This window comes from Hippichthys cyanospilos, chromosome 3 (genome assembly GCF_059441005.1).
Source record: "Hippichthys cyanospilos isolate Australia breed blue-spotted pipefish chromosome 3, RoL_Hcya_1.0, whole genome shotgun sequence".
Taxonomy (NCBI): Eukaryota; Metazoa; Chordata; class Actinopteri; order Syngnathiformes; family Syngnathidae; genus Hippichthys; species Hippichthys cyanospilos.
The window spans coordinates 23,686,950-23,706,052 of NC_142371.1; the positions used below are offsets into that span (position 1 = coordinate 23,686,950).

A 19,103-nucleotide genomic window follows, 5' to 3' on the forward strand; every position below is an offset into this window, starting at 1 on the left:
TTTTGCCTGACAAGCAGCTCATTGCTTTTCCCATCATGCATCTGATCGGTCATTGAGAAACACAAATAAGTCAAGTCGACCATCTGCTTGTTAGCGGTAAATATAAAAGTGGCTGTTTGGAAATAAACAATAAAACGAGTGTGACAGGCCGGAGAGCACCTGAACGGAAAATGTAATATTTGATGTCGTTTAAAGCGGATTTCTGTCAACTCCTAAACAAAGCTTGTCTTTAATTTATTACACGTACACACACACCGGCACAATACTCGTGTTGTCCTCATTTTCTAAATCAATAATCAGCCCAGCATGCTTCATTAGCAGTGACCAATCACAGGCGTGCTGGGGGAATCTCATCTTACAACAGGAGCCTTTGCGAAGACATAAACCATCTGCTACTTGTACGAAGGGGGGGGGAAAAATCAAATTAATCCCGTCTTATCATGCATTCAGATTTTAAAGCAATTAAAGATGTTCTCCTTCCTGTCTAATCGCAGATGCCGCGATGAGGCAAAAAAAAAAAAACTCAGGAGGTGAACTTTGCGAGGCTTGGAAAGTTTACAAGTCGTCGCACACTCCAGCGAGCCGTTAGTGCGCACAATGGCGATGCTGGCAGCCGCCGCGCATTTTCTTATTAAGCGTTTCATCACCGCGCGAAACCTGGAGATTTCCCTCAATAGGGGGCTCAAACTCGCAAAAATCATTGCCAGATCATTTTCAGTCTAATGTTGTCTTTTTTAATATAAGAAATAAGCAGCTGCCAAATAAGCGCTTTTAAAAATGAAGGAAGAGGAATGAAAAAAAAAATGCATTCACACGATGAAATTACCTAAATTAAGCTCAGGGACCGCTGACCTCCCACAATGCTAATTTCACATCGATATGTGTTGTTTTGCTAACCTCAGAGGACGTATAGCAACATATGCGCTGCGGTTCATTTCCAAACGGCTCGTTTGTGTCCCTAAAAGTATGCCGATTTTTCGTTTAGGTTTGTGCACTTGAGCCTCCAAAAGTGAGATGTTCATCAAGGTATGGCAAACATTCAAGCTAACCTGGATAGGCCTGCTTGTTTGAGTCCAACTTTCCAAATGTAGGATTTGTACCCCTCAAGGTGCAACAATCTATCCTGTGGTTAGTACAGACCATTGGACAACAGCGTGTTTATGTCCCTAGATACACCAATCAAATCGTTGTACTATATCCTTGTGGCTTCAGAACTGGGATTTGTGTTCTCTAAGGTACAATGATCTACCCTGGTGGACCGCATACTTAGGGCTAACTGTAGCGCTCCCAAGAGAGAGTATCTGTTTGTGTCCTTTGAGGCACAACAAAATACCACGTCAGGTTCACCTGTTAGACATTTTTGAGAAACAAAAAGCATTTTTCTTTCTCATGCATGAGGAAAACGGAGAAGGACTGCACAAGTATAAATCTACTGCGATCTGAAACTGCCTCTCCGCATCCTCTCTTTTTATTAGATCAAGAGGTCCCTAAGTTTAAAAGTCATTGCTGCCCTGAAGGTTTGGGGGAGATATTCGGCAACAATGTAAACAATTGCTTTACGGTGGCGTCGAATGCACTTTAGAGTCCATGCCATTATCTCCTTTTGTGTACAACAATCTACCCTGATAAAGTCAATGCTTTTAGGGTTTACCTAGCGCGCCCAGGAGTGAGTAATTGTTGTGTCCTTACAACAAACAAACCACCATCATATCCTGTAAGCCTAGGGCTGGCTGTTCATGTACCACCTTGGGAGTCTAGTATTTGTGTCCATCAAAGACCAACAATCTACTCTAGTGTGCGGCATATTTAGTGTTGACTTCTGCCGTGTGTAGGAGTTTGTCTAGCTTTCCAGTTACAACAATCTACCTGTCATAAATTTGCCTGTGGCTTCAAAAGTGGGATTAATTTTGTGTCCACCAACGTACAACAATCTACCGTTGTGTGCTGCTTGTTTAGAACTGACTATTTACTGAGGTATGTGTGAGTTTGTCTATGCCCAAGGTACAACAAGCCTGTTGTTTTCTATGCTAGTGGCTTCAAAAGGATGAATCGTTTTGTGTCCTTTAAAGTACAACAATCTACCTTGATGGACTGTATGCTTAGGGTTGACCACAGCACTCCCAAGAGTGAGTATCTGTCCGCGTCCTTCAAGACACATATGCTCGTGGCTTTGAAAGTGGCATTAATTTTACGTCACCAACGTACAACAATCTACCCTGATGATCTGTATGTTTAACACTGACTATATCACTCCCAAGTGTGAGTTCTTCTTGCCTCTTTTTGTCCCCTTTGGTACAACAATCTACCCTGTTGCTGACTTTTGATGACACGATACACTGTTATTTTGAAAACCCTTAATTCGGCACACAAATCTCTAGTAAACTTCTTTTTGACCACAATCCCGCAGAGTTCAAACCAACACAAAGAAGTTTGAATTGTTTTGTTTGCTATGCTTATTATAATTATCAGTGTTGTATTACTAGTTATGCTCTCCCTCCCCAGCCCAATTTCCATGTGCATTCATTTGCGGTCCCTCGTGAAATTCATGAGATGCCCCCCCCCAACCCCACCCGCTACCGGTGGCCCAAGCCAAGAGCGCAATGAGCTCATTGTTACGCTCCGACTGCTGCTCTCCATTTCAGAGCTATCAACAGCTGTCGATCGCAGAGATGTCCTGGACCCTGTCCATCAATCAGGGGTCTCATCATGGAGGGCGGAGTGTAGGTAGAGTGGGGGGGGGCCAAAACAAATACCAGGTGCAGGAAAATAATCACGACTCCACTTAACAATAAAATTAAGCTCAGAAGAGCAACTGTGTGTAAAGTTGCTCTAGAATAGCAGGTGAAATGAGGTAGAATTTTTATTTGTTTTTTCAGGTTATGGTTGCTGACAATATTCAATATCTACGTTATATATATACATATATATATATATAAATATATATATACACACACACTAGCTAACTATCTAACTTCTACCCACAGTTGGTAAACCCACAGTAGATCTGACATGTTGTTGGTAAAATAATAATCCGTTCTTCCTGTCCTGTCCCGCCACTCACCCTCACACACGACCGTATATACTATAGCTGCATTAACTGTTAAACAACAATTTGATGCAAAGAGACACGGGATGCAAGCGTGAAATATTGAAAGGGCAAAATCATCCCTGCGGTCCTGAATGTATTAATGTGGATGCGCCAAGTGCATTGCGGGAACTACGAGATGGAATTTTGCCTTCATCAAAGAGCTAACATATGATGTTTGACAGGCGTTAAATGTTAGCATTAAGCTAACAGGCTTTAATTTAAACAAAATACTTTAAATAAACAACTGCATACAATGTTTTTGATTTATGTGTATATTGTATGTCATATTTTAAATAAATATGGGCCAATAGTAGGGGGCCGCTTGGTGAAAATGCACATTTCACAGGGGCGGCAAATGTCGAAGACAGCGAAGTGGTTTTGGCTTATTTTTCACTGTATTTTATTTCATTGTTATTTATTTATTTTATTTTTTTTCTGAAATTTATCTTTTTGAAACATGAACTATGGAATCAAACTTAATATTACACTGAGAAAGTTCAAAAATTCATAGAAAACATAATTTTGATCTTTTTCGTCATTTCGCTCCACTATTTACAACAAGCAAGAATACCACAAAAAATAAACATGAGATATCTCACCAATTAGTCCCAGTCGATTTCCTACCCGAACGTGGCCAAGAAGAAGAAGAAACACAAAAAACGACATTGAAATTTCTGTTCAGTTCATCAAACTTGCTGAATTGGAGTCTCCGCTGGAAAACCAAACTGAAGTTGACATTCATGCCCTATGATGAGTGACCACAACAATACGAATATATTATGCTTTCACAGTCATACACACACACACAGATGTTCCCCTCAAGGCCCATCAATTCCTGCGTGTGGCAGCATCCCGCCATGAAACTCCAAACAAGGGTGGGACTCTGGGGCGGGACATTAGAGAGACGAGTCGCCAACCAGCCCCCCCCTCCAACCTCCCCGGGTGCAGCCGCGGGGGGCGCCCCGCATACACCCGGGGTCATCTGTATTCTGCCCGCGTTATGGCAATATTGATATTGGCAGGCGGGCGGCTGATATTGGCTATGTAATGACGCAATTAAAACCGCAGCCATTTTACTATTATTGGCAAGAATGTGCGTCCCCCTCGGCCCGCCTCGCCCCCTCCTCCCTCCGCCTCCTCTCCAAATATGATTTGGAAGCGAGAGGCGGGACTTTTCCGCAGAGAACTCGTAATAACCGGGATTCGTCTTGTCGCATCAGCGTCAGGTTCGCCTGCCAGTGTAGTTTATTAGAGGCCAAGTGTAAACTTTGAGAGCGAAGATATTCACCCTCGTGATTCAGATTACAACAAAAATGAGGGAGGCGGGGTAAAAAAAAAAAAAAAAAATCACGTTCTTATTAAGACTTTGGACTTCCTAAAATAAATAAATAACTGTTGGATTATATAAAGTTTTGTCTTTCAATGCAGCTATTTAGTTGACTTCCTAAAAAATACATTACCGTCATCGTATTATTAGGCGCAGTCTCAATTATGGGGTATATGTTTGGACATAAAGTGCACCATATTAAAAGGTGCATGGGAACGTACGTAATATTCTTTGAATGGTTTATCGTTCCCAGTTTACATAATCTACGTAATACGTAATGTTCCGTGTTTGGTTTACCGCTCCCAGGGTATGTAGCGTACCTAATATGTAATGTTCTATGATTGTTTTTATCGCTACCTGTGCACGTTCTACACGTATTACATAACTTTCTCTGATTGATTTATCGTTGCTAGTGTACAAATTTCGCGTGTTGCTTCCGTCCGTCCCTGTGTCAGCGGGAAATTGTCCAACTGTCAGTCAAACAGCAGACTTGCACAATTGTTTACATATTTTGGGGTCGATGCACATACAAAGTGCACCAAATTGTCAGGCGCATTGTGAACTTTTGAGAAAATTATCATTTGAGCTTTATTGCAAATTTGGTTTTAGTCTCGCGTTTTATTTTTGCTTTCCTGAAAGGAAACTTTTATTCATTAGTCATTGTCATCTTGTTTTTCCATCAAAGAAGACTCAATTCTGTTCCATTTTCCTTACAACAAACATTTAAAAATTATGAATGGATGGAATTTCTATAGTATACATTTATTCCATTTTACCACAACCAAAAAAAGTAATCATGACTGTGGAGACTCGGGGAATGTTACCAGCTGCTCGCTAAGCTCTGGTGCACCGTATGTTGTGTGTTTGAAAAGAAAATAAAGTTTTTGCCCCAAAAGAAACACATGCCTGTTCAAGTTCCGTTTTACAGGGAAGAAATATAGACAAGGACGATTAGACACTTTTCATACACTTATTTTGTATATGTACAATTTTTGTCAGTGGGCCAATCCTTCTTTGTGGAATTCACACATTGCGAGGGTTTTTCAGTCCCCATTAAACAATAATCATGAGGGAACACTATTTTTCAATAATGGGCTACGCAGGTGTCATTTTCATCCATTAATAACTTTCAGTAAAATCAAGGGGCGTCAACTTTTAGCAAAGCTACATAAATGGAAAAAAAAGAAGATCTAAACCGTCCTAAATGATTAACGTTTCGGTATCTGCTTCATTTGTAAACGCTGTTTATTAGACACGCGGAATGAAGTATTATCCTTTCACCGTAATTCACCTTGCAACAAAACAAAATGCATCCACCCGTGTCATTTTCCCTACTGCACTCGAGTTGAGAATCAAATCTATAACGGGGCACAAATGTTTTTCTTGCCCATTATCGAAGCCGTCCGCGCACATACCAGCGCTGTGATGACAGAAAAATGCAAATGAGGGTGGGTAATATCTGTTTTTACGCTCAGGTTGTATACCTTGCAAATAAAAGCTTTTTTTCCCCAGCCATATGTTGCTCCTTTGTTGCGAGGGGGGGTCTGGAGGGTTGGGGGTGCGACGGCTTCTTGTCACTTATGTTTCTGATTAGCGGCGTGATTTATGCCACCATCGCTCAAAATTTGCCACGGCAAACGCGAAAATGAATTGTGACTGGGCCAGATGCGAGCAATAAAAGCAGATTCCCGTCGTAATCTGGGGTACTTATCTTATAGGGAGCTAATATAACGCACGTTCCAATGTGGCAAAGTCGTTGCTTTTTTTATTAAAATTAAAAAAAATAAAAATCCATCGTAAAGGATGGAGAATATATTGTGTATTTTACGCGGGGTGCAGAGAGAATGGGCTTGATGAATTTGGAACAATTTGGAAGGCTGATTTATCTAAAAGACAAAACGGGGGGATTAATGACTGCGGAGGTGATCTTACCTACCCATAATTCACCTTCCAAAAAATGATGATAATAATAGTGACCTTTTCATCACCACTAATGATGTTGCGCTTATATTAATTCTAATATTGGCTATACCAACAAACGTTTTCACCTCTAATACACTACCGATATTGCAGCCTAGATTACTGTCCCATATCGATCGATCCAATACGATACCATCAGAAATATAGTTTTATTTACAAAAGTTGCGAACTGCAACAATGATTTTGCAACCGTGGAATTATTGGGGTTAAAATTGAGGGTTCCAAGAATAAAACTGCATTAAAATCAGTGATGTTATGAATTATTTACCTACCAAAGGCTCTAGTATTATGATCTGTTGCAAACATATGGGGGGATTTTAATACATATTTTGTGTTAATTTGTGTAAATTCAGAATGACCCATCTTGCATGGAATTTCACTTTTTTAAAAGAGTAAATTTAATCTGGATTCCTCTCGTCTGAAAGTGGACGTATTATCTTTAATTAAATCGAAATGAAACATTTGCTTTTATTTTGAAAAAACACAATCAACATCTTTGCCATGCTACAAACCAAATTAGTGACTGCGCTGTAAATAAATGTATTTCTATTTGGAATAATGGCCTGTTTTCGAATAAAGGGATGGAAATGAAAAGGTTTTATTTTAGATTTATCGGTTTATTGACAAAATAATGTACAGGATGAACGTTTGGTCATATACGGCATCGGGTTCCTCTACCCATGCAGTCTATTGCTTGAGAGTTGACAACGTTTCAGGGAAAAAAAAAAAAAAGCTGATTCTTTCCATGATCCCAGGAATGTCTTTTGCGGAGCTAATGTAACCCATGCAGAGGCTGTGCTTTTTTTTCTTAAGTTGGAAAAACGACAGGAGATGAATTGTGCGTTTTGAGAGCTGGCTTGATGAATTGGGAACAATTTGGTAGGCCGACTTATCTACAAGACAAACCTGGTGGAGATCACGGGGATTAATTGCTTCAGAGGTGTGCCACGTAGCTTACCCTTCCCGTCCCCCCCGTCCTGCCGCCTAAACAATGATTAATCACCCTTTAAGCGTCCTCAGGAGGCTGCGGGCCCGCCGCTTGCCAAGCCCGGGCCGAGGCCTTATCCTCCCCGCTCCGGTGGCGGCGGTCGGGCAGGTGGGCTGCCAGGTAGCGACGCGGGCAACCTGTCCTCGTTCGTTATCAGATTACGGAAAGTGTCAGGGAGCAGACGCACAGGAGCAGCGCTGTTGTTCCTCGCTGATCCCCGACCGCCCCGACAACATGGCCCGCACCCCTCCCCGATCCCCCCGCCTTCCTCCTCCCCGCCCGGCTCAGCTGCCGCTTACTGCAAACCCATCATCGCTTTCCAGCCACATGGTTGCCTGCCAGCGTCGGACCCCGTCGCAGTGCCTCAATTTGGCTTTGCCCAACTTTTTACTCTTTCACAAGAATGGGAAACTTTCAGAAATGGTGAATTGTGTCATTTTGGTTCGGGATCAACCCCTAAACTTTTTTAAGGAAGCTAAAAATAGGCAAGGCAATCACAAGGCAATTCAAAGTCTTTCCTGTGGCTCCGTACATTTACAAGGCAGATAAAATCCCCAGCTGTCAGTAATAAAGCTGCGTGTCATAATCTGCGTACAGTAGTTATTAGCTGGCCTGTATAGATTGAAAATTAGCGGGCTCAAGACTGACCCCTGGGGAACACCACAAAGTGCCGCCCCATACCCCAGCCTGAGTCAGAATGTGCCCTCCCAAAAAAATGTCATCTGATAAATGGGGGGTAGACTTTGGGCCACTTTGACGGCTCAGTGAGCAATCGAGACATCCGGCAACAGTGTTTAATAAGATGAAAGGGAAGCTTTCCGTGATTTTTCGCTTGGGAGGAGGTGATCAATAATTGAGGCCAGAGGACACAGGCAACACGCTTGCTGTGGTCAGCAGGCGAAAGGAGGTCATCTCGTCAATTTTTCAGCACATCTCATGGCAAAAATATCAACAATAAAACTAACTGCTCCTTGGTTCTTACGATTATATCTGGATCCATGTCACTCATCTGAAAGTGCCTACAATATTTTCCTTCCTTCTTGCTTGCTGTACTGTACCTTTATAAGTATTTTTCTTTCTTCCTTTCCTTCTTTTAGGTCTTTCTTTCTTTCTTGCTTGCTATACCTTTATATTTATTTTTCTTTATTAGCTAGCTACTTTTTCTTTCTGTCCTTGCTTTCCTTCTTTTAGTTCTTTCTTTCCTTTTTTCTGTGCATTAGCTAGCTTCCTTCTTCCCTTCCTTTCCTTCTTTTAGTTGCTATACCTTTATATTTATTTTTCTTGATTAGCTAGCTACCTTCTTTCTTTCCTTCCTTGCTTTCCTTCTTTTAGTTCTTTCTTTCCTTTTTTCTGTGCATTAGCTAGCTTCTTTCTTGCCTTTCTTCCTTCCTTCCATCCTTCCTCCTGAGCTATGTCTTTAAATTTTTTCTTTCTGTTTACTTGCTAGCCAACTTCCTTTCCTTTGTTTGTATTTGTCCATTTATTCGCTAATTATTTTCTTTCCCTCGTTTCCTTCTTTCACTTTTCCTTCTTTCACTCTTTTTTGTCGCTACCTTTTTATCTTTGACTTTATATTTATTGGCTATAGCTATCTTTCATTCTTCCTACCTACAGTCCTTCCTTTTTCATTTGCCTCCTTTATTTTAGTTTTTGTTTGCGTCAATTATTTATTTATTTGTTTATTTATTTATTTATTTATTTATTCATTTATATCTAGCTATGCTATAGTTGTCTTTCTAATTATTAGCTAGCTATCTTCCTTCCTTTTAGTTTTCTTTCTTTCTTTTTCTTTCTTTCGAGCTAGTTTTTTATATCTGTGCATTGGCCAGCTTCCTTCCTTCCTTCTTTCCTTTCTTCCTTCGGACAGATTGTTGAACTCAGGGCCCGCATATCTTTCACAGCCGTTTCACACATGGGCTTCATTTTCTTTGCACATATTAAATAAGGAAAAAAAAAACAAAACAACCAACAAACACGTTTCTCCTTTCGAACCTGCGACGACGCGGACCATAAAAGAAGTAAATGAAGGCGTAAATCAGGCGGCGTATTGTAAAATGTACTGGTGTCTTCCCGCGAGCCGTAATGAAGCAGTCATTATGATTATTTTATAGGACGCAAGTTTTTAAAAAACTACAAGAATGCATTACTCTGCATAATGAACAGATGTTGCAGGCAACAAGCACATACATTATGCATAAAAAATGATTTCAATTTTGATTGTAGATGCTGATTTATTGAGACAAGTCTTGCTTACCAGCGTAATGGATTTAGGATGTGCTTTTGTTGTGTTATTTCCATAATTAATAACAGGCGGGCGGCGCATTATATATGCTTTGTATTCATAAAGATGAGAGGGCTGGAATTATGGCAGATAAAACGCAACTTTCCAAAACACAACCAAATTAATTATACATAAAACTTGAAGCCTTTCCTAGGCAAAGCAAGAAGAATGAGTCTACTCCGCGCCACCTTTCATGTCGTCAATCTCACTCATCTCTACTGTCAGTGGGCTGTTCCTAATATTGTGACAAGGCTAACTGCTATAAAAGAAGAAAATGCTAGCAGTCGAACTTGGGCTGCTCCTCTCGCTGAATTAAAACTGTAACCTCCTACTGTAGAGTAACCTAGCGGAGTAACTTTTGTCTTATCGCAGTTTAACGTCTTATTATATTTTGCCTTCTTCAGAGTGCCAAAACATGTCAGGTAAAACCACTTAGAAATTGAAAGATTTTCAAATTTTTATTTTTGAATGTTAAAATTCTTCTCACTGTCTGATATAGAGGTAAACAACAGTTTGAATACACAGTGTTCCCTAATTTTTCACTGTCATAGGTCATTCGTCAATGTTGCGTTGGGAGTCTTGTAGGAGTGCCCTTGAGTGTCAACTCTGCCTCCCTGTCTGGCAAGCATTTCAGGGTATCCCCCGCTTATTGCCTGAAGTCATCAGGGATAGGCACCAGCAAGCCTGCGAACCTTGTGAGGATAAGCGGCTCTTGAAAATGGATGGATGGAACTGTGCTTCCTTGTTATTGTGTTTGGTCAGATACGGGCTCAAATTTAGGGCGACGTCTGAACGTCTAGGGCTGTTACTCCGAGTCCGGCCCTCTGTGTATTCCAACTCCAGCCAAGGGATGGAAACGGGAAGGGATAACAGTACAGTTACTATATAAGGGTTAATAATTAAATATTTAAGTAAATATGTGTACTGCAGTATTATTTGTCTCAAATATATAAAGTCTAAATATTTTTCAAATTTTATAAACTTTAATACCCACTTACATGTGCAATAAAATTCCCGGTAGGTCCTACCTTGCGGATTTCACTTTTCGCAGTGGGTTTTCGGTCCCAATTAACCGTGAAAAATGATATCAAGTTAGACAACGATATCTTGTTAAGTAACTTATGTTGGACAAATTACGTATCTTAGACAAAATTTGTTGTTTGAGTATACAGAGTTTAGTTCTCTTGTTTCATTGGTCAGTTTTACAAACGAATTCAACTGGGCGTGACAAGACGTAGTGCACTTTTGATTTTTGCAATGAATTTAAATTGGTAGTGCAAAGGTGAACATACTTTCTAACATGTGTAAGTTAAAGTGCCTTTAATATTTGTGTTTGACAAAAAATGACATTTGCATCTATTCGGTCTGTATCACATCCCCTTAGAAATAATGTGAGCTGTCCGCAGTTTAGCTGTTATTAGACCCGCAAACTCACTTGCTCGCTACAAAGCTGCTTTTGCTGTGAGTGCTAATGTTTTGACAAGCCTAATCGGTATAAATGGACCAAAAAAAAAATGTTCCTCACGTCTAGTTGCACTCTAGCCTGGCCGGTATGACCCAGCGTCACACAACTCACCCGGTAAGCCTGGTCCAAGGCCCGCCCGACTCTTCTCCCACTCATGGCAGAATTAATGATTTGAAGACACGTCGTCGGTGAATAATTGATTCCCGCCCCGAGGATGGTTAGAAGCCGAGTAAAAAGACTAATAAATCATTTGTGCCGCTGCCAGTTGTCACTTTGGATTATTTCTGGCCTTGTGATAAACTGCCGCACCTGCCAGCTGCCGCCATCGTTGTTTTTTTTCCCCTGGAAGTGACAAGTGAAGCCAAAGTCCAACTACTGGACGAAAGTCGGCATAAAAAGCACTCGCGTTTTTCTATTTGCATTCACACTGCATGTTTACTTTATAGTATGATATTAAATACGATGAAAATATTGTAATTGATATCGGTTTGGATACAATTTCAAAAATGATGCGATTAGCCTACGTTAGTGATGAAATACAACATTAAGTAAATGTGATGCCATATAGGCATATAAATTAAATATGATTTGATATGTGGTCATTCCGTGCCAAATCACCCAAAAATGAAAATTTATTCAAGCCGATTTTTTTTTATGAAACTTGATGTAGTTGATAAATCTAAAATTTCAGGTCAATCGTAGTAAGGGTATGAGCTACAATAACACATCGCTATCAATATTTTTCACGAATCATTTGAAGGTTTATCTTTCATGAAAATGTTTTTCAAAATCACATGATCTAGAACACAGGTGTCAAACTCAAGGCCCGGGGGCCAGAACCGGCCCGCCACATCATTTGATGTGGCCCGCCAAATGCTGATTTGATATCAAGTTTCTAGCTAAACTTGCAGGTTGTCTTGAAAAAACAAAACAAAACCAAAACAATTTTCTGTTCCAGATCTACCTTTTGAACAGTTTTTACCAGCCTCTGATTTCAAAACTAGGTAAGGATGTAAATAAGCAAAATGTATTAGACACATTTTTCTATTTTTAAGTCCTAAATTTTAAGGATTTTAGAGAAATTCAGGGGTAGGTTAAAACTTAAGCAATGACTCACTTTTTAGACTATTTTTAGATGTATTTTCGGCCCTCTTACAGAAACTGTAACGACAATGTGGCCCACGATAAAAATTAGTTTGACACCCCTGATCTACAAGATCGAAATGAAGATTAAATTATTGGTCAAAAGGTCAAGTTTGTGAAATATTCGCCAATCTTCTGAATGATTTATAATCTGGAATTTTTGTTGAGTTCCCTCTCAAACCTTACCTCAATCATGAACCCAGCCAGACAACATTTAAATAAGATCACAATAGATGGATAGCTGACCCAGGGAAAAAGCTTTGTTTTTTCCGTGAGATGCATAATCTTTTTTTTTTGTTCAGTTTCAGACTAACCTGTATAAACGCTGTAGAAATTGGTTAATAGTTGTTGAAAGTTGATTTGTATTGCTATTTTTCTTTTTGTTCATGTTAAAAAGGATACAGTTTTAGGTAGATAACCTTATTTATATTCAGTGCGGCAAGTGGGGGGGACACAAAAGTGTTTCTCTTCTTCAGGGGGTCCTTTGCAAAAAATAATTGAGAAGTACTGCATTAGAGGGATTGATATGCTAATTATGCTTTTTGGAACTGGTTTATTGACTAGTTGGATTATTGTTTTCCAAAATAAAAGCAGATATTTACAAATGTCTTGTTTTTATTATTCTGGTCTCTTTTTGATTCAATAAGAAGTTGAAAGGCTGGAATCATAGGATTGAGACGATTCTATTTGAAAGAATACTTGTAAATGATTGCTCAATTACTGAAATATTTGTAGATGAATTCGATCGTGATTCATTGTCAATTAATTGATTAATTTTGACAGCTCTTGACAGTACTGACAGGCCACACATGATTAATAATATGCCAGAGGCTACGAGTCCAATTTGGCCCAACAGCGTGATTTTAGTTATGCCTAAACTAGTCATAGGTGATTAGGACAAGTAATTTAAATTACCGTAATTTCCGCACTACAAGGCGCACCGGATTATAAGGCGCACCCTCAATTAATGACATATTTTAAAAACTTTTTCCATATATAATGCACACCAGATTATAAGGCGCATCCTCAATTAATGACATATTTTAAAAACTTTTTCCATATATAAGGCGCGCTGGATTATAAGGCGCATCCTCAATTAATGACATATTTTAAATGTTTTTCAATCACAACATAGTAATACTCAAAGTAATAACAATAATAACTCAAATAATAACTCCAAACTCTCAATAGCATAATAAAATAATGTCAATATGACCAATCTTGTTCAACTGTAAACACACAAAAGAAACAGGCAAAGCTTACTTTATCACTTCATTCCCCATCTACGAATCCTAATCTCAATATTGATCCATATATAAGGCGCACCATCAGCTGTTTTAAAAAATTAAGGCTTTTAGGTGCGCCTTATACTGAGGAAAATACAGTAATTAAAGAGCTAAATATAGAAATTAGGTGGGATGTAAGCGTAACGTTAAAAACATAGACCGAGGGATAAAGTCTTTGGATTACGAACTCAGAAACCGTGCTTGAATGTGACGAGGAATTGTAATACTGCAGATAGAAGATAGGGGGGAAAAAAAAAAGTTTGTAGCCATGAATTTAAGATTGGACCAGAAGGGTGAGACGAGGGATAGAATGTAACGACTGACAGTTCGGAATATGAGTAAAGGTCTTACGAGAGAACATCTGCACCAGAAAGTAACCGAGGTAGGCAAAGTTAGGAGTACAAATGTCGAACAAGTACTGAAAGTAAGGGCTCCTAATGTAGATCCAAGCAAAAGGAGTTTAGGAGCTGGAAGGCCGTCAATGCTGTTTTATTCCTCTTCAAGTGACATGCACATTGACAGAGACGATGCGGTCTTTTTGTCAAGCTGTCAGAGTCAGCAGTCGTCGGTTTCCGTGGAGACAAAAAAGAAGCATCACTAATTGATGCGCAGTAGCTATCAGTCTAAATATTTAGTCACCTCTCACAGACGACTTCTTCATTTTAAATGGCTTAAAAATACTTTATGTGTCCACTTGGGGCTGTTTTTAAATATTTGATCAGGATCATGAATAATGAATTAATGACTCATGCACAATGTGTTTTTCATTTGTGTGTCCACGAGCTGACTTTATGGACGACATGACGGCATTTACTTATGCATTTCTTGGTCCGCAAGACCTTAAACAAAACTTGGTCAAATATGTATTTGGATTTAAGACCTGAGCATGTGCTTTGTTGTTATTTCTACACCAAATAATTTAGCATATCCAGGGTGGAAACGCTAAAAAAATAACTTCCTGCCGTGTTCATTCGTGTGAAAATTCATGCTTTGTAAAATTCCCGATCATCTATCCAGAGTCCTTCATTTCTTGTCTCAAGCTTTTAACTGAAGTCGTGATGGACTTGGTATGTTCGAATAAGGATCGAGGAATCGGTGTTGGAATGTAGAACCACGAGCAAGTTTTAGGATTACGTATTTACTGTAGACTTGAGATCAAAAGTCAGCAGTTGTAAGACCGGAGATGGTTTATTGTCTTAATGGTTCTTGGTTAGGTATGAATACGAGTATGTTGGACTAGAAACGTCTAGTGTTAAATTGCGCCACTTGCGCATGGCAATCTGTCCAACATCCTTCATCCGATCCTTTGTTGTTGGTCCTACAGTCCTTATCCTTACCTAAAATCCCATCTCTGATCCTCCATTCCTAGTCCCAACCTTTTATCCCTCATCCAACATTTTCAGTATTCCATCTCCTGTCCTGCATTCCAGCATCTCAACCTTTTCTCCTAGTCATAAATTCCTACTTCTAAAGTTCTATTTGGTTGTCCAGTTTTACAATCCCTAGCTAATCGTATCTATTTCTAGTCATGTTCTTATCTTCTATTATGTTCTCTTATGTTCCTTGAATATACCTCCTGTTCCCCGTGCTACTACATTCATATACCAAACCCTTTATCCTATATTTATCTTTTTCTAATCCTACATTCTTAACCCGACTCATTATTCTTCATCCAAGATCGTACTTACATATCTATATTTCTTAAATCCCTGTCTACGTCCATTGAGTCCTCCATCTCCAAGGTTTGTCAGTATGAGAGTCAAGTATGATGAACAAAACACGAGATATTGTCCAGTCCTTGTGATAGGAACAGATAAAGAGGTGACATCGGGAACGCGACACCTTAACGCTCGTCCCGGGAGCGTGAATGGCCTCCTCGGGACATTAAACGCTGATTATCCGTGTCACAGCCGCCTTGGGAACGTTATCTGTATCCACACACCTCTCCCCTCTCAATGCGACGTGACAGCTCCCCTTCACTTCCCCTACTTGCCGTTTGGACGTTCTGAAGTACTTAGGAGATATCGGTCGATAGGAATTCAAGTGCGAATAATCCCACGTCGGGCTTTTTAAAAACAGCGCTACGGAAATTATCTTTCGTTTGCCGTTACAAACCAACTATAGGTGAAAATCTGTGATATAATGAGACCAAATGGGAATGGATAATTTCATCCACGTATGCAGTATTGTGTTGTATTTTCTGGACAAGTCCATCCACATTCTACTCGCAGTATTTTAGCCAAGGGATGGATGACCCTTTCGTGGTGATAGTTAAATTGGTCGTGCCGTTTCACACTTTGAGATGATGTCACCATCTGAGTGGAATTTCAGCTCCCTTTTGTCTTCTTTCAATGTTCCCCCTATGATTTAGAATGCCTTTGATGGAAAACCCCGCACAAGGGTTAACCTTTGGTGGTATTTGTCTATTTTTTAATTGTCTAAAATTCTCCGTATATTATTCTCCTGAATATTTTGAGTGGTGAAAGAGGAAAAAAAAGCTGAAAAATATTCTTAATGCTCATTGTTTAGTGCACACTGAGGAAATATGAGGGTATCAAATAACCCGACTGAATTCCAGTTTGCCTGTATACTGTTCAAAAAAATGCTTCAAAATCTATGATATTGTGGGGGCGTGAACAATGAAACGCAATATAGCGGTTAACACTGTATTTCCATTTGTATAAGCGGCAGGCAATCGATTTCCTGCCCGAGTGGCACACCCGGCTCTTATTTGCATGTTAAAGGCACTTTCTTTCAAGTGCACATTGTTCATGCGGCCACGCTCACCCAAAAAAACGTCAAAACGGTGTCACCGCAGATTTGAAATAAAAGCAGCTGAAGGAAACAGCGGTGAGGGGATAATCAAACAAGACGTCACTAAGCTGATTTCTGCTCTCTGTGCGTTTTTGCGTTAATTCAAAATGGATGGAATCGGTAAGAACTGAGCGATTCTGTGAAATTGATTAATTGTTGCTTGAAGCGATCAGGACAAAATATATCACTTGAGCCCGTAAAAACGTCTTTTTTTTTTTTTTTTAAACAGGTTGCAACCAGGATCAATATTTGAGGAATACAGATGGAAGGTTATGACCAGGAATTTAGGATGTGCGTCAAAAAAGTTAGAAATACAAGAGCAAGCTTAGCTGTGGATAAAAGGTTATGTCAAGCAGTGTAGGACTAAAGATAAAAAGTTAGAAGAAATTCAAGACTAAAGAGAAGATTAAAACAAAGACTTTAAGGAATCAATAATATGACTGGGAATATTATACTACCAATAGAACGTTAGGACTACATACTACGGTCTACTAATTAAAGGTTATGACAAGTAATGTAGAAAGGAGTAGAAATTTATGATGAAGGTAAGGGCTAAAAAATTTAAGGATGGAAATAAGATTGGGATTAGTTCAAACTGTAGGACTAGAGGAACTCGGTGAGTAGGAGAGCGTGAAGTTAAGTCCTTGTCCATCCATACAAACCTGAATATTCTCCTTCCCTTTGTGTGTGAAAAAAAAAATTCATCCACATTGATTTGTTTCTTGGAAAAAAAAAAAACGTACTGATTTATTCAGTTACAAGCATGCCAAGCCTCTAGGTGGCAGTAGTGTTATCAAATTCTGTCCAACGTCACCAGCGACGGCATCTATGGCAGGAAATCCGTGATGGCAGAAATCTCCGTTTTACGATTGCTTCATACAAAATGCAGATTCGAAGAATTTTGGAAAACTCCACTTTTGCTGAAGTTTTAGGCGTTTTTGGTTTTAATCCCCCCCTCAAAAAAAACCCATTTGCAAGAACCTTGCAACGACTACGACTGTGGAGTATGCTTAAATCTGGTGAAGAACAGGGACCAACAAACTTGGTGGGTCCTCATTCTCTTAGCAGATCGGATGTATTCCAAATTCTTGTGGTCTGCCCTGGTCCATTTCGTCCAGTATTTCCACTCCTCCAAAACCATCTTCAATGTCAGCAAGTTCCAGTTTTTGATGTCTGGAGATAGCCAACGGAAAAGGAAAGCACAAGAGTGTAGTTTACCGTCCTTCACTGACTGCTGACATAAGACAGCTCCGACGTCGAAGGCTTCCACGTCCATGACAAACTGTTCATTTGGGTCTGGCATTTGGAGAATGGGGACTGAGGAAAACTAGTTCTTGTGTTCTTGTAGGATCTTCTCTGCCTCGAGCATCCACAGAAATGGGACCCTGGAGCTGATGAGGAAGCTGATGAGGAAGGTGAGTGAGCGGGGCTGCCGGGGCCAAGACATTTTCCGGGTCCATTTGTATTTTGTCCTTTGAAAAGATGTAGCCCAAGATGACACAGTGGAATTTAGATATTTTGGATTTCGCAAGGAGTGCATTCTTCGGAAGACAGAGCGAACATGGACGTGCTCTTTCGTGGACTTTGAGAAGATTGTCAAGATTTCATGAAGCATTAAAAGACCAAATAAATGGGAGCAAAGCCATTAGTTCACTGTCTATAATATTGGAATGCCCTTGCGTGTATTAAAGGATTCACTCAGTCGTGGTTCTGTCCGGTCGCTTCTTTTATTGAAAGAAAATAGGCCCAAAGAAGGGCGGGGTTCGCACTTGGGTCATTACCGGCCATTTGTTTGTGTTCCGTCATGTATTATAAACAATCCGTCTTGTATTTCTTTATTAAATTTACTTTTTTTTACAGCTCTGGCTTTTTAACGTCTTCTGTCATGTGTATCATTACGTGGGTGCCACCCGGTGTCCAACATGTGACACTACAGCACCATTTTATTGCGGTCAATTCCTTGCAGTTCACTGCACTCCTTGCAAAGAAGTCGTACAAGCGTAGATTGCGATTGGAGCATTTCCCTCCCTTTTATAGTGCAATAACGTGTTCATTTTTAATTCATTTTGTTTTCTATAACATATGTAACACATTGAAATAAAGATCAGAATACATTTCTATTAATTCCAAGCAATCTAAGGAAAAATGCTATATTGTGATACTTGTCCATAAGCGGACCAAAATGACAGTTATTTATTTTTTTTATTATTGATTGGATCTACATATAATCAACACTGTTTTTAAGATATTTAGCATGATTTTACCTGTCCGACTCACTTGAGGATAGATTTTCCTCCAGGCGGACCCTGAGTTAAAATGACTTTGACACCGCTGCTTTAACATGTTCCTGAGTACGTCATCCTTTGTTCACCTTATCGCGATTCGATTAGTCCTTAGCTCGTGTTCCTAATGAAGCAGCTGAATACAGCACACGACATACTTGTATATTTATGTATATGTGATATATGAAGTAGATGTAATCCTAAATGAGCCATTTGATAGCTGCGTGACGTGTCACATGACAGCATGTGGAAATTATTTTTAATGTATGTGCGCCCGTGTGCATGCAGTGATCCATCTCATATTAATTTCCACTTGTCAAATAACAATACGACTTCAGCACAAAGCTATTTCTCACTCGATACAGTTACTGTGTATATTATAGAAATATACAGTACATTTATTTGTTTCGGTTTCTCGGCCACTGTAGCTTCACGCACCCGGCTGTTTG

The 19,103-nt window shown here is 39.7% G+C and overlaps 1 long non-coding RNA gene across 2 annotated transcripts in view; it reads left to right on the top strand.

The window, feature by feature from the left end:
* The window catches only part of LOC148426404 (uncharacterized), a 62,765-nt gene extending 44,690 nt beyond the window's left edge, over window positions 1–18,075 (top strand). The window contains exons 1-3 of one of the 2 annotated variants that reach the window (XR_015865252.1): window positions 16,985–17,417; window positions 17,721–17,787; window positions 17,855–18,075. This is a non-coding gene — a long non-coding RNA (uncharacterized LOC148426404). Of the gene's footprint in view, window positions 1–16,984; window positions 17,418–17,720; window positions 17,788–17,854 lie in introns of those variants that run through there. The other variant, XR_015865251.1, reaches the window with a different exon arrangement.
* Window positions 18,076–19,103: the final 1,028 nt, after the last annotated feature.